General features: G+C 42.2%; 1 pseudogene; it reads left to right on the top strand.

Annotated features, from left to right (window-relative positions):
- The first annotated feature begins 10548 nt into the window (after positions 1-10548).
- LOC132001803 (coatomer subunit zeta-2-like) lies at positions 10549-11632 on the top strand (annotated as a pseudogene).
- The last annotated feature ends 600 nt before the right edge of the window (positions 11633-12232 follow it).

The raw sequence follows: 12232 nt of genomic DNA, 5'->3' as shown, positions 1-12232 counted from the left end.
GACACTCACTTATAGCTCAGAGCCAGGAGCTCAAGAATGCAAGAACTTAATAGTTAAAGGAAAGTTGTCTCCTTTTACCTGTCTTGTTTGCTTCATAGAAGGAGAAAGAGAAAGGATCCATGCTCACATAGTCCCATGTGTATCCTTTTGGGATAAAGCAGCATCATAATGTAAACTAAAAAGAAAGGAAGCTTTACTCAATGGTGCCCACATTCATCCGAAGAGAGGCAGTTGGTACCAAAGGCAAACAGGTAGATAGTATCCTGAGGTGTTGTTGCTGTTGTTATTGTTGTTGTTGTTGTTGTTTTGCTTTGCTTTGCTTTGCTTCTCTCTCTCTATTGGGCACTAAACTAAGACAACACCAGGGAAGTAGAGATTTGATGGAATCTCCGCCCTTTGCTTATCATTCGTCTCTTTTGTCACATAAATGGAGCACACCCTCTTTACTGATGGACTGATACAAAGCAGCTTCCTGAGAGTGGACTCTGAATTCCAAAAGTCTTGGTTATGGTTCTGGCTGCACAAGTTGCCCCTTGTCTGACCTCAGATGAGTCACTTGATCTCTCTAAAATTCAGCTCACTCTCATGTAAAATTGAGACAAGAATGTCTATCTCATTGGGCTATTATGAGAAATAAATTTGATAATTCCATACCTGGAACATAGTAAATGCTCAGTGCACATCACCTAGTATTAATATCAAAGACAGTCTGATAGCTATTGTGTACTTTTGTGCTTAATTCTTTGACTTTATCCTTTATCCTTTCACATCCATTCTCCCAGCACAGCATCTCTGCTAAGTGTGCAGAATGGCAGTGAATGATTATTATCTCTATTTTATTGTCAAAGAAAGGCAAAGAAGCATACACATACCTTCTTTGAAATTTTTTCACTGGCAAAGCTTAAAGCAAAACGTACCATGGATTTGTTCATGTAACAAGGAGTTATTAAACACCTGCTGTGTGCCAGGTCCTGTGATAAGCACTGGAGATTCAGAAATTTCTCTTTTAAATGCATACATGCCTGTCCCTACTTCCAGAAGCTCAAAATCTGATGGGGAAAATAGGTTAATAGATGAGTGAATTATAGTAGGGTTAACGCTGGCATAAAGGCACATGCTAACATTATGGGAGTGGTCGGACAAGGCTATCCAAAAGTATTGATCATGGAGTTGGGTCTTAGGAGATGAATTGGGGTTCACCCAGAGGACTTGGCAGCAGAGGGGAGGTCTTGGCGGAACTGGCCGGGGCAATGAGCATGATGTGCCTGCAGTGGCTATAAATGAAGGGAGAAAATGACTCACTTTTGAAGCTGTTGAAAAACAGAAAAACACAAGGAAAAAAAATACAGTTTCTCAACTCATATTTCAATGTTAGAATAATAAAACATCAAAAAGTAGTGCAAATTATATCCTGATCTTTCTAATGAATAATCAAATTCCCAAATTAAATATTAACAAATTAAACACAGCTATAAACCATGACTAAATAAAGTCAATTCTTGGAATGCAATTAATAGGTCAAGAGAAACTGTCTCATCTTAGTGGATGCCAAAAAGGCATCTGATAAAATTCATTATCTTCTTCAGTTGGAAACTGAATTAAAGAATTCCCTTCACATGGGAAAGAACACCTATGTCAAACCAGCAGCGAGTATGAAACATAACAGTGAAACTTGAAGGCATTCCATTAAAATTGAATGGAAGTCAAAACTGTCAGCTGTCATCTCTATTATTAACATTATGCTGAAATTTGAGGCAGTGCAAGCACCAACATAAGAAAAAGAAATCAAGTATTTAAAATGAGAATATTAGTAGTGTTTACAGATTATATATGCTTTTTTTTTTAAAGATTATTTATTTATTTATTTGACGGAGAGACATCACAAGTAGGCAGAGAGAGAGAGAGGAGGAAGGAGGCTCCCTGCTGAGCAGAGAGCCCGATGCAGGACTCGATCCCAGGACCCTGAGATCATGACCTGAGCCGAAGGCAGCGGCTTAACCCACTGAGCCACCCAGATGCCCCCAGATTATATTTTATAATGAGAAATATCTATCAGAAGCTGTATGAACTAATAAGAGAATTAGGATTGTTAGTTTAAGTATATAAAAATATTTTCAATGTTGTTATAAATAACCTTTTAGGACCCTTAATGGCATAAATAGATTCCATTAATTATAGCCATAAAAATATATACCCAAGAATAATTTTAATACTATAGATGTAAGATCTAGATTAAAAACTTTACAAAATTCTAAAACTTTGTCAAAGGGCATGAAGTAACTAAACAAATTGAGGAAAGAAGGTGCAACATTATAAAAATGTCACTTCTCCCTGATTACAGGTGGTCCCAGATTTATGACGGATCAACTTCTGATTTTTCAACTTTTACTATGTGTGAAAGCAGCACACATTCAGTAGAAACTATACTTTGAGATTTAATTTTTTAAAGACATTATTTATTTATTTATTTTAGAGAGAGAGAGAGAGAGAGACAGAGACAGAGACAGAGACAGAGATGCTGGGCAGGTCGCAGGCAGTCACACAATCACAAGGGTAAATAATTGATGCACTTAAAACCATCCTGTTTTTCACATTCAGTATGGTATTTAATAAATTGCTGGAGATAGTGAACATTTTATTATAAAATAGGCTTTGTGGTAGATGATTTTGCCCAACTGTAGGCTAATTTAAGTGTTTGAGTGCACGTAAGGTAGGCAAAGCTAAGCTGTGCTACTAAGTAGGTTAAGTGTATTAAAGGCATTTTTTGACTTACTATATTTTCAACCTAAAATGAGTTTATCAGAACATAACCTCATTGTATGTTAGGAAGATCTGTAATTTATAGAACTACAATTCCAATCTATCTCCAGTCACATATTCATGTTCAATCATATTCTGATGCAGATCTGAAGGAGAAAAGCTAATAAGAATATTCAAAAATATAAATTTAATGAGAAGAAATTTATACTATCAAGAAGATCTCAAAACATAAAGATAAAACAATTTAAAATTATTGTTAAAGGGCAAAAAATAGAATGATCAATGAAACAAAATATAAGATAAAAAAGTCTAAGAAATTATAATTAATGTGTAATTGAAAGTATTCAGATCAGTTGGGCTGAAGACTATTCAAATAAAGGAACTGGGATAATAAAGACTATTAAAAAAGTTAGATTCCTGGGGCACCTGGGTGGCTCAGTGGGTTAAGCCTCTGCCTTCGGCTCGGGTCATGATCTCAGGGTCCTGGGATCGAGCCCCGCATCGGGCTCTCTGCTCAGCGGGGAGCCTGCATCCCTCCCTCTCTCTGCCTGCCTCTCTGCCTACTTGTGATCTCTCTCTCTCTCTGTCAAATAAATAAATAAAATCTAAAAAAAAAAAAAAGTTAGATTCCTACCTCATACCATATTGTTAATGAAATTCCATAAAAATGAAATATCAAATGTATATAGACGTGAAAGTGTTTGGGAAAACATTAATATTTATATAAGGGTAAGAGAGCTACCATAAGTATGCAGAAAATTTAAAAAATGAATATGCAGATAGATTTAACTTCATAAAAATTTATACTTATGTAAAATAATGCCATAAAGAACATTAAAAGACCTTAGAAAATAAGGAAAATATTTATACTATACATTATAAACAGAGCCTTATTGTCCTGACTATACAGAAAGTTCCTAAAACATTTAGAAAGAGTTTATAGAAACACTGGTAAACAATATGAACAAATAATTCCTAAGGGAGAACTACAAAGGGCCCATAAACAATAGCTAGATACAGAGAGCAACTTAATGTTTCAGTAGGGAGCCCATTAACTGGATGATGGTATTATGCAGCATTTTTTTTAAAAAATGAAGAAAGTCTAAATATATGAAAAAATGTCAAATATACATAAGAAGATTGGGTTTGGTAAGTTCCTGTTTCTATTAAAATATAAGAAGTATGCATGTAAGTGCTTATGTTATCCATAGAAAATATTTATTATGGTATTCAGGAAACTTCTCATTTATTTAATATATATTGAGTGCCTGCTATGTGCTAGGCATTGTTCTATACACTGGGGAAGCCAAGCCCTCACCCTCATCTAGCAATGTTAGGCAGATGCTAACCTGGGGGAGGGTGGCAGGGGGCTGGGGGGAACTTAAGGGGAAGAAGACAAACTTTTCATCTAAACCTAATTGCACTTTTTGAAATGTTATATTACTAAACACTTTAGGTTTCCAATATTGCTAATGGTCAAAAAGTGTGTTTTAAATATACACATTTTTGGGATGCCTGGGTGGCTCAGTTGGTTAAGCAGCTGCCTTCAGCTCAGGTCATGATCCCAGCGTCCTGGGATCGAGTCCCACATCGGGCTCCTTGCTCCGCAGGGAGCCTGCTTCTCCCTCTGACTCTGCCTGCCACTCTGCCTGTGCTCGCTCTTGCTCTCTCTCTCTCTCTGACAAATAAATAAATAAAATCTTTAAAAAATAAATAAATAAATAAATAAATACACACATTTTTGTAGTAAAAGAAATTCAAATTAAGTCAGGTTCATTGTTGGCTATCAAATTAGCAGTGACTAAAAAGGTGATTGGTAAGGGTATGAGGAAACAGACACCCTCAAATACTTGGAGTGCTTAATTCAAAGATATTTTTAAATCGAAATCAACATGGTAATGTTCCACATGGTAATTCCGTGTGTGAAACTGGAATTTTAAAGATGGGAATTCCCATGGTAGTGAACAAATGTGTATGAAGACGTTCTTCACTTTTGTAATATATAAGGGAGAAATACTGGAACTCTAAATCACCAGTGCTATGAGACTGTAAATGTTATGTATGCCCAATGGGATGCTGTTCCCAAATGATCAGTGATAAGCTCCTTGAAGACAGGAGCCATATTTCTTATCTTCAACATCAGTAATTAAAAGTTTATGAATATGGACTGTGCAGTCATTAAAATAATGTTATAGAACCTGTATTTTGTCCTAGGGTTTCCCATGCCACTTTTTTTTTATTAACAATTCAGTATAACAGAGTATAAAATCATCTATACATTATGATTCTAATTTGGTTGTATAAGTATATGCATTCACATACATTCATTAAAAAAAAAAAAAAAAGACAACCTACAAAAACCCAGGTAGTAGGACTACATATAACTTCCATTTTATCCTTTGTGCTGAATGTTTTTGTTTTATTTTACATTTTCCCGATGATGAATATCTCTTACCTTTTTAAGGATAAACAAATAAAATTTAAGAAACAAGGAGACAATATGTGTTAAAAGCAGGCATCACCATAATGGGTACTATTAGGTACCCATTTTTGTTTTTGTTTTGTTTCAGAGACGGAGAGAGAGGGCAGAGGGAGAGAGAGAATCTTAAGCAGACTCCATGCCCCGTGAGGAGCTCAATCTCTTGACTCTGAGATCATGACCTGAGCCAGAATCGAGAGTCAGACCTTAACCAACTGAGCTACCCAGTCACCCCATTTGTGAATTTTTACCTTGTGCCAGATACTATGTGAAATGCTTTACTTAAATGAGTCCATCATCCTCACTAAAGCTCTGAGGTTTAAATTCCTATTGTTTGCGTCTTTCAAATAATGACAGTAGGTTTAAAAAGAAAGCACCCAGGTTACAGAAGCAGCTGTGTAAGATTCACACCCAGAGTCTGACTCCAGACCTCGAGCTCTTAGTGATACCAGCTTGACCCTTCACTTAGCATCAGTACGGAAAGTACCCACTGGACTTTTCAGAGGTGGCTTGGTGATGTTGGACAATATGGAGGAAGAAGAGGGTTTGGAATCAACACAACTAAGTCAAGCATGTAAGCAATTTTTCACTCTATGCTTCAAATCACCCTAATGAAGTAGTTGCTTACAATCTGTTCATCCTGTTCTCAAAGAAAGCTGATCTTTGGACAAGGTTTGAATGACTCATGATCATCCTCTGAACAGGTTCAAAGACGCCATAAGAATGACCCAGCCCTCTGCCCTGCATGCATTCTTCGAAAAGGTAAGAACAGTTTGGGGAGGACTGGGCCAATGCGTATGCTGCCAGCCATGAGTGCTAACACAGCACACACAAAATTCCACTGTGAAATTCCTAAGAGACGGCAGCAGTGGGTGAGTTGGAAGAGGATCCAGAGGTTTCTATTCCCAAGCAGCCACCATCTGCCTTTCTTCTCATGGCTGTCCTAGTCCTACCACCACCTGCCTCCAACCCACCTCAAAAAGCCATGCCACGATCAAGGGAAAACATCTAAGTCAATCTATGGAACCCATAATTTATGATTTACAGTTTCTAACAACATTCTCTTTCTCTAGCATATACTCTTTATTTTAGTAAATATAAAAATGAAAAACACAGTAAAGATAAAATATGTAACTATAAAGCTTGCTTCTCACCTGCGCTCACTGCCACCCTGTTTTGCTGTTTGTTTTTTGAATATGACAATAATTTTAACATTATGGAGAAAACTAACTCTTGACCATGCCCTTCCATCCTTGATCCTTTCCCAGAGAAAACCAATTATTCATTCAGCCTACTCTTCTAGACTCTTCTAGGTATTTATACTCACAAATGTTGACTATAGAAACATAGTTTTATCTCATAGGTGTTTGCTTTTTAAATATGTAAATAGTATGCTATGCCTGTAACTTGTTTTTCTTCACTGAGCCATGGATTTGGAATATCACCTTTCATGAACACCTAGATGAATAATGATAAGTGCATACGTATATGTGTGTGGGGGAAACTGAGGCACAGTGTTCCTACAGTAAAGCACACAAGTCTTCAGTATATGACTCAAGTCCCAGCTGCTCAGATCTGTCACGTAGTAGCTCTATGACATTGGGTGAGTTAACATCTCTGAGCTACCATATTGTCATCTGTACAATAGAGATGGGAATGGCGTTCTAATGAGGAACAAATGGGCTGGTATCTGTCAAGGGCCTAGCATATGCCAACTCTACGTTCATGCCTGTTACGTATTAATGAAGCACCTGAGGTCACGGTGAGGAGCAAAGGTCGATTTGTTCTTGCAGCCCTCCCTGGCTGCTGGTGCTCCTTACGCTCCATTAAAAATTCTCTCTCAGAAGCAGGAGTGGTGACCAAGCTCACCCTTCCTATGGGAAGCAGGAAGTGGCTTGAAAATCAACTATGGAGTGAGCCAGTGTGATCTCTCCCACCCTCCTTCCGAGGCTCTGCCTGGGCCACCCCATGCGGCCTGCTTCTCAGCCTTACCCCTTCTTACAACCCCAGTGGGCCTCTCCATTGCAAGGAAAAGTAGGGTGGGGATAGCAGGCCAGCCTTTACAGGAGAATTCTGGCAATTCTCCTTGAGCACTTGAGCACATGTGTCCTTCTGTCCCTTCTCCATCCCGCAACCACGGCAGGATATGCCTTCTGAGTGGTCACCTTGTCTTTCCTTCTAAACAATGTCTGATACATGTTAAGCGCGGCTCTGCCCATTGAATCCAGTCTTCTAAGAGCTTCCGTGGTTCCATGTTGTCTGTAGGAGTAAGTCCAGAGGAGTCAAATATTTCCACCGAGGCTTTCAAAGATGGAAGAATTAAAATCACCATAAGCGGTAAGGTTTCTGGAATTTCAACATGAAGCTATACCCTGAGCCGTTGCTGAGTCTCCTCCTCAGATGTCCCAGAAGCCTCCTTAGCACCACCCTGCTGGGCACTCAGCCCGTTCTGACCACAGAGGCCTGTTTATTAGGGGTTTGGAGCTGGCTTTGCTATCCAGTCAGAATGGATCCCCTCAACCCCTTCTTGGTCAGGTCCTGGATGCAAGAACCCAGTGCCAGTAGTGGGGTTTTAGTTCCAATATTTGATGCCTACACCAGTGCTGCAAAGAGACTGGAGTCCTGCCAGGGTGGCAGCCAGCCTGCTTAGTGTCCTGACATGCTTACCCGACCCAAGCCTCTGATCCCTACCCCTGATAGACAGGATCCCATCCTGTCAGGATGGAGGGCTGCTTCAGGTCTCTCTTCAGTCCCCTAGAAATCTCCCTCTAACTCATTCCGAGGTAGGGCAGACCCAGTTGTCCGTTTCCCCTAGATGTGGTAATTTGACCTCGGCCATCAGCCCCTTCCAGCTCCTCACCCTTGAATGTCAGCCCGGAGTCTCTTCCTTGGCCAGTTTGTTAGTCATCTCTGACATCCATGTGTCCCCTTTACCCCAGCCCTTCTTCCCTACTCCTCCTTATGATCAAGTCTTTTTCGTAGACACCGGTATTTGGGACGAGGGTTAGCCTACCCACATTTTTGTTTTGTTTCCACACAGCTCTCTCAGATGAGTGTTCTTCACTAGCATTTTATAAAGGCAGAAACTGAAATTCAGGGTCAGGAAGCACCCCTTCTTATACATAGAGCAACCGGGATTTGAACACTGCCCCCACAGGCTCTTTCTATCTATGCTTCCCGGGGAAAGTGAGAGTGAGGTGACTGTCTTTCCCCTTCACCCACCTGGCTTTCAGGAGGCTCCTTGGCCATGGTTGGCTCTGACACCTTTCTCCAGTTCTTTCCCATTTACCTGAACAGAGAATGGGAAGAGCTTAGCTAGTAACTGTTACACTCATATGTGAGATTCACCACTAACAAGCCAGGTTCTCTCAGTGGAAACATCTGCCTTATGGATCATGAGGAAAAGGTTTTATCAAACTCTGCACAAGCTTACCCCAAAAATAATATTCTACAAAGCCATCCACGCTCTACCCTGATAGCGTTTTAGGTAGAGCAAGGATTGCATTTTGCAAATGGTGCTCTAATTTGCAAACCAAGTGCTGCACTGGAAACCATCATCTCAAGAAAAATGTGCCGTAGCAGGTCTGCTTAGCAGAATCCTCGCAGATTCATTCTCCACTAAAAGAAAGCTGACATTGCCAGAGACACAAAGAAAGTGGCCAATGAAAGTATCTCTGCAACTGTGCCAATTTCAAGTTAATTTCATTTTGTGGATGCTAGTGCTATCCCAAGAAATAGGGAGGAGTGTGGCAGGGGGAGTTTGTGAGGCTGAAAACTACAGGAGGGAGCCTTTATCAAGAAAGCAAAAGACAGATTGAGAAGAGCCTCATGATCACACAGGAAAGCTTGGGTACAAAATGTCAGGAGGAAGAGTCAGACACTCCAGAACAGGGGGCAGAATGTGGACAGAAACAGCTGTCAAAGTCAGAATACAAAGTGTTGGGTTCGGAATCAGGGGCATAAGGCAGCTCAGCACATGTGAGGACAGAGGAGCGTTCCTGAAGGAACATCTGCCGGCCTCTGTGACACTTTGGAGATAGTACCTTGGGGGATCAGTGGGGAATATGTTTTCATGGATAGTTAGATGATGTGGGGACGTGGCTTTGCTCTTCTACTAGACTGTAAAGCTGGTGGAGTAGGGCTTGGGAGAAGGAGCCATGGCATGTTAATTCCATTGTCCTATACATAGCAAAGCCCAGCACATAGTAGGTGAGCAGCAAAGGATACCAAAGAGGCAGGACCGAGAGAAAGGCCCAGGACCCAAGTAGGAGTCCTGAAGTTGATGTGTAACTCTCTGTCTGCGTCGCCGGCTCGCCTTGGGTCAATCACTGTAGCTCTCTGAGCCCCAGGTTCTAAATTAAGCACAGAGGTTGGATGGTGAATGTAATGTGTTTCCATGTTATACCATAGTCCTAGTCTCTGAAGAAATCCGTCTGTGGATGACAAAGGCTGTTTTGATAGGGTTGTTACCATTCTTACCAACAAGGCAGTATCAAAGCCAGACTGCTCTATAAGTGCTCCAGGTATCAAGTGAATGAAGACATGTGCCTCCCCTTAAAAGAGTGAACAGGTGGAGGAAGGTGTAGCAACAAGTAGCTAAGGAATTCCAATCCAGTGTCCTAAAACCTGTTCTAGAGATAGGGCCAGAAGAGGAAATGGTTTCTTTTCTTGGGCTAGTCAGGGAAGGCTTGGCAAAGGAGATGACCTTGGAGGTGGATCTTGAAAAAAATGGACCTGAGCTCCGGACAGAGAATGAAGTTCTGAATAAAAAGTCAATCTGAAAAACAATCCGAGGGTTTTGAAGGGGCGGGGGGTGGGAGGTTGGGGTACCAGGTGGTGGTATTATAGAGGGCACGGATTGCATGGAGCACTGGGTGTGGTGCAAAAATAATGAATACTGTTATGCTGAAAATAAAAAATAACTTAAAAAAAAAAAAGCCAATCAGACAGAAGGCACCAGGATTCAAGCCAGAATAGAAAGCATTTTCTCATAAAAGGAAGGGAAGGGAGGGGTAAGAAAATGTCCTTTGATGCCATGGGTACATTTGTTTTTGTCTTACCTACATTGTTGAGTAAACTGCAAGAGCTGAGAAAGTCATCACAGAGCATGGCAGTGAATTTCAGTTCTGGTGCACTAAAGCTATAGAATGTGAGTTCTGGAAGAAACTTAAAAATCACCCAAACTAACATTTCCTAACATGAGCATTTCTTCTTTCTTCTGTGCATCCTTCTCCCGCTGCCTTCTTCTTCCTCACCCTCATATTTGAGATTAGAAAATGGGGGGCTGGGAGCGCGAGGCGGGGGGCGGAATGCAGCGGCCGGAGGCCTGGCCACGTCCGCACCCGGGGGAGGGGGCCGCAGCGGCCCAGGCCGGGGGCCCGGCGCCGCCCGGCTGAGCCGGGGAGCCGGCGGGGCTGCGGTTGCAGGAACCTTCCCTCTACACCGTCAAGGCTGTTTTCATACTAGATAATGACGGACACCGCCTCCTGGCCAAGTATTATGATGATACATTCCCCTCCTTGAAGGAGCAGATGGCCTTCGAGAAAAATGTCTTCAACAAGACCAGCCGGACTGACAGTGAGATTGCATTTTTCGGGGGGCATGACCATCGTCTACAAGAACAGCATTGATCTCTTCCTGTATGTGGTGGGCTCCTCTCACGAGAATGAGCTGATGCTTATGTCTGTTCTCACCTGTCTGTTTGAGTCCCTGAGCCACGTGTTAAGAAAGAACGTGGAGAAGCGCTGGTTGCTGGAGAACATGGACGGGGCCTTCTTGGTGCTGGATGAGATTGTGGATGGCGGCGTGATTCTGGAGAGCGACCCCCAGCAAGTGATCCAGAAAGTGAATTTTAGGGCAGATGACGGCAGCCTGAGCGAACAGAGTGTGGCCCAGGTCTCTCTGCCCAGACTAATTTTGCTTTTATGGACCTTCCCACCTCAGTGCACTAACTCCCTCCTACTGTGACAGCTAAGGCAGGGGACGGGACCCAAGCCATCCCGCGACCCAAGCCATCCCACGACCCAAGCCATCCCGCGTGGAGCCCCAAGTTCTTCAGTCTGCCAAGGAACAAATTAAATGGTCGTTACTGAAATGAAGGCTGTGCATTCAGGTCTCCCTGCCCCCAGAGCATTTCCGCAATCCTGGCAAAAGCTCAAAGACCCCAGGGAACAGGAGAGATCCTTCTGTATTCCTAAGCCCTCCCAGAACTGACTCCTGAGGTCTCTGGCCAGGGACTCTGAGATGCAAAGATTGGGCTTCAGCACTGACTCACCCCTTCTCACTGCCCTGGCCTGCCCCTTGGGCCATGAGAACCAGCTGAGCTGCCTTAACTCAGACCTTAGGCATCCCTGGCCCCAGAACCCTAATAAACCTGCTTTGTCTCCTGCCAAAAAAAAAAAAAAAAAAAAAGAAAGAAAATGGGGGGCTGGGATTTAAGTAGTTTTTTGTTGTTGTCATTTTTGTTTTGTTTTTGTTTTTGTTTTTGTTTTTTAGTTTCCAGCTAAATTTGGGCTGTGAAACACAAATTACAGGTGAACGCTCTCAATTTAAACCGGAGAAAGCTGGTGCCTGATTAAAGGAACTTACTTTCTCAAGGCCTCAGAAGTAGTGAGTGGCAGGGCTGGGTCAAGAAAGCCTCAGACCCTCCACTTCCTTGGCTCAAGGCAATGATCCCCATAACTTCTCCAAGCTACAGTGAGAACATCTGCACTCCTCACCAGCCTTTCACAATGGAGGGCACTAGTATGGGGAGGATGCGTCCAGGGTCTGGAACTGTACCACTGTAGGCCAATTCCCAGACCAATGGCTGGAATCCTGCTCTAGAAAGATTCCAGGATATTCTTACGTATCCCATGGCTCTTTTTTTTTTTTTTAAGGTTTTATTTATTTATCTGACAGAGAGAGACAGCAAGAGAGGGAACACAAGCAGGGTGAGTGGGAGAGGGACAAGCAGGCTCCCCGCTGAGCAGGGATCCTGATGCGAGGCTCCAT

This window comes from Mustela nigripes, chromosome 14 (assembly GCF_022355385.1).
Source record: "Mustela nigripes isolate SB6536 chromosome 14, MUSNIG.SB6536, whole genome shotgun sequence".
Lineage (NCBI taxonomy): Eukaryota > Metazoa > Chordata > Mammalia > Carnivora > Mustelidae > Mustela > Mustela nigripes.
The sequence above is the reverse complement of the archived record's forward strand: the minus strand, read 5'-3'. Positions and strand labels throughout refer to the sequence as shown.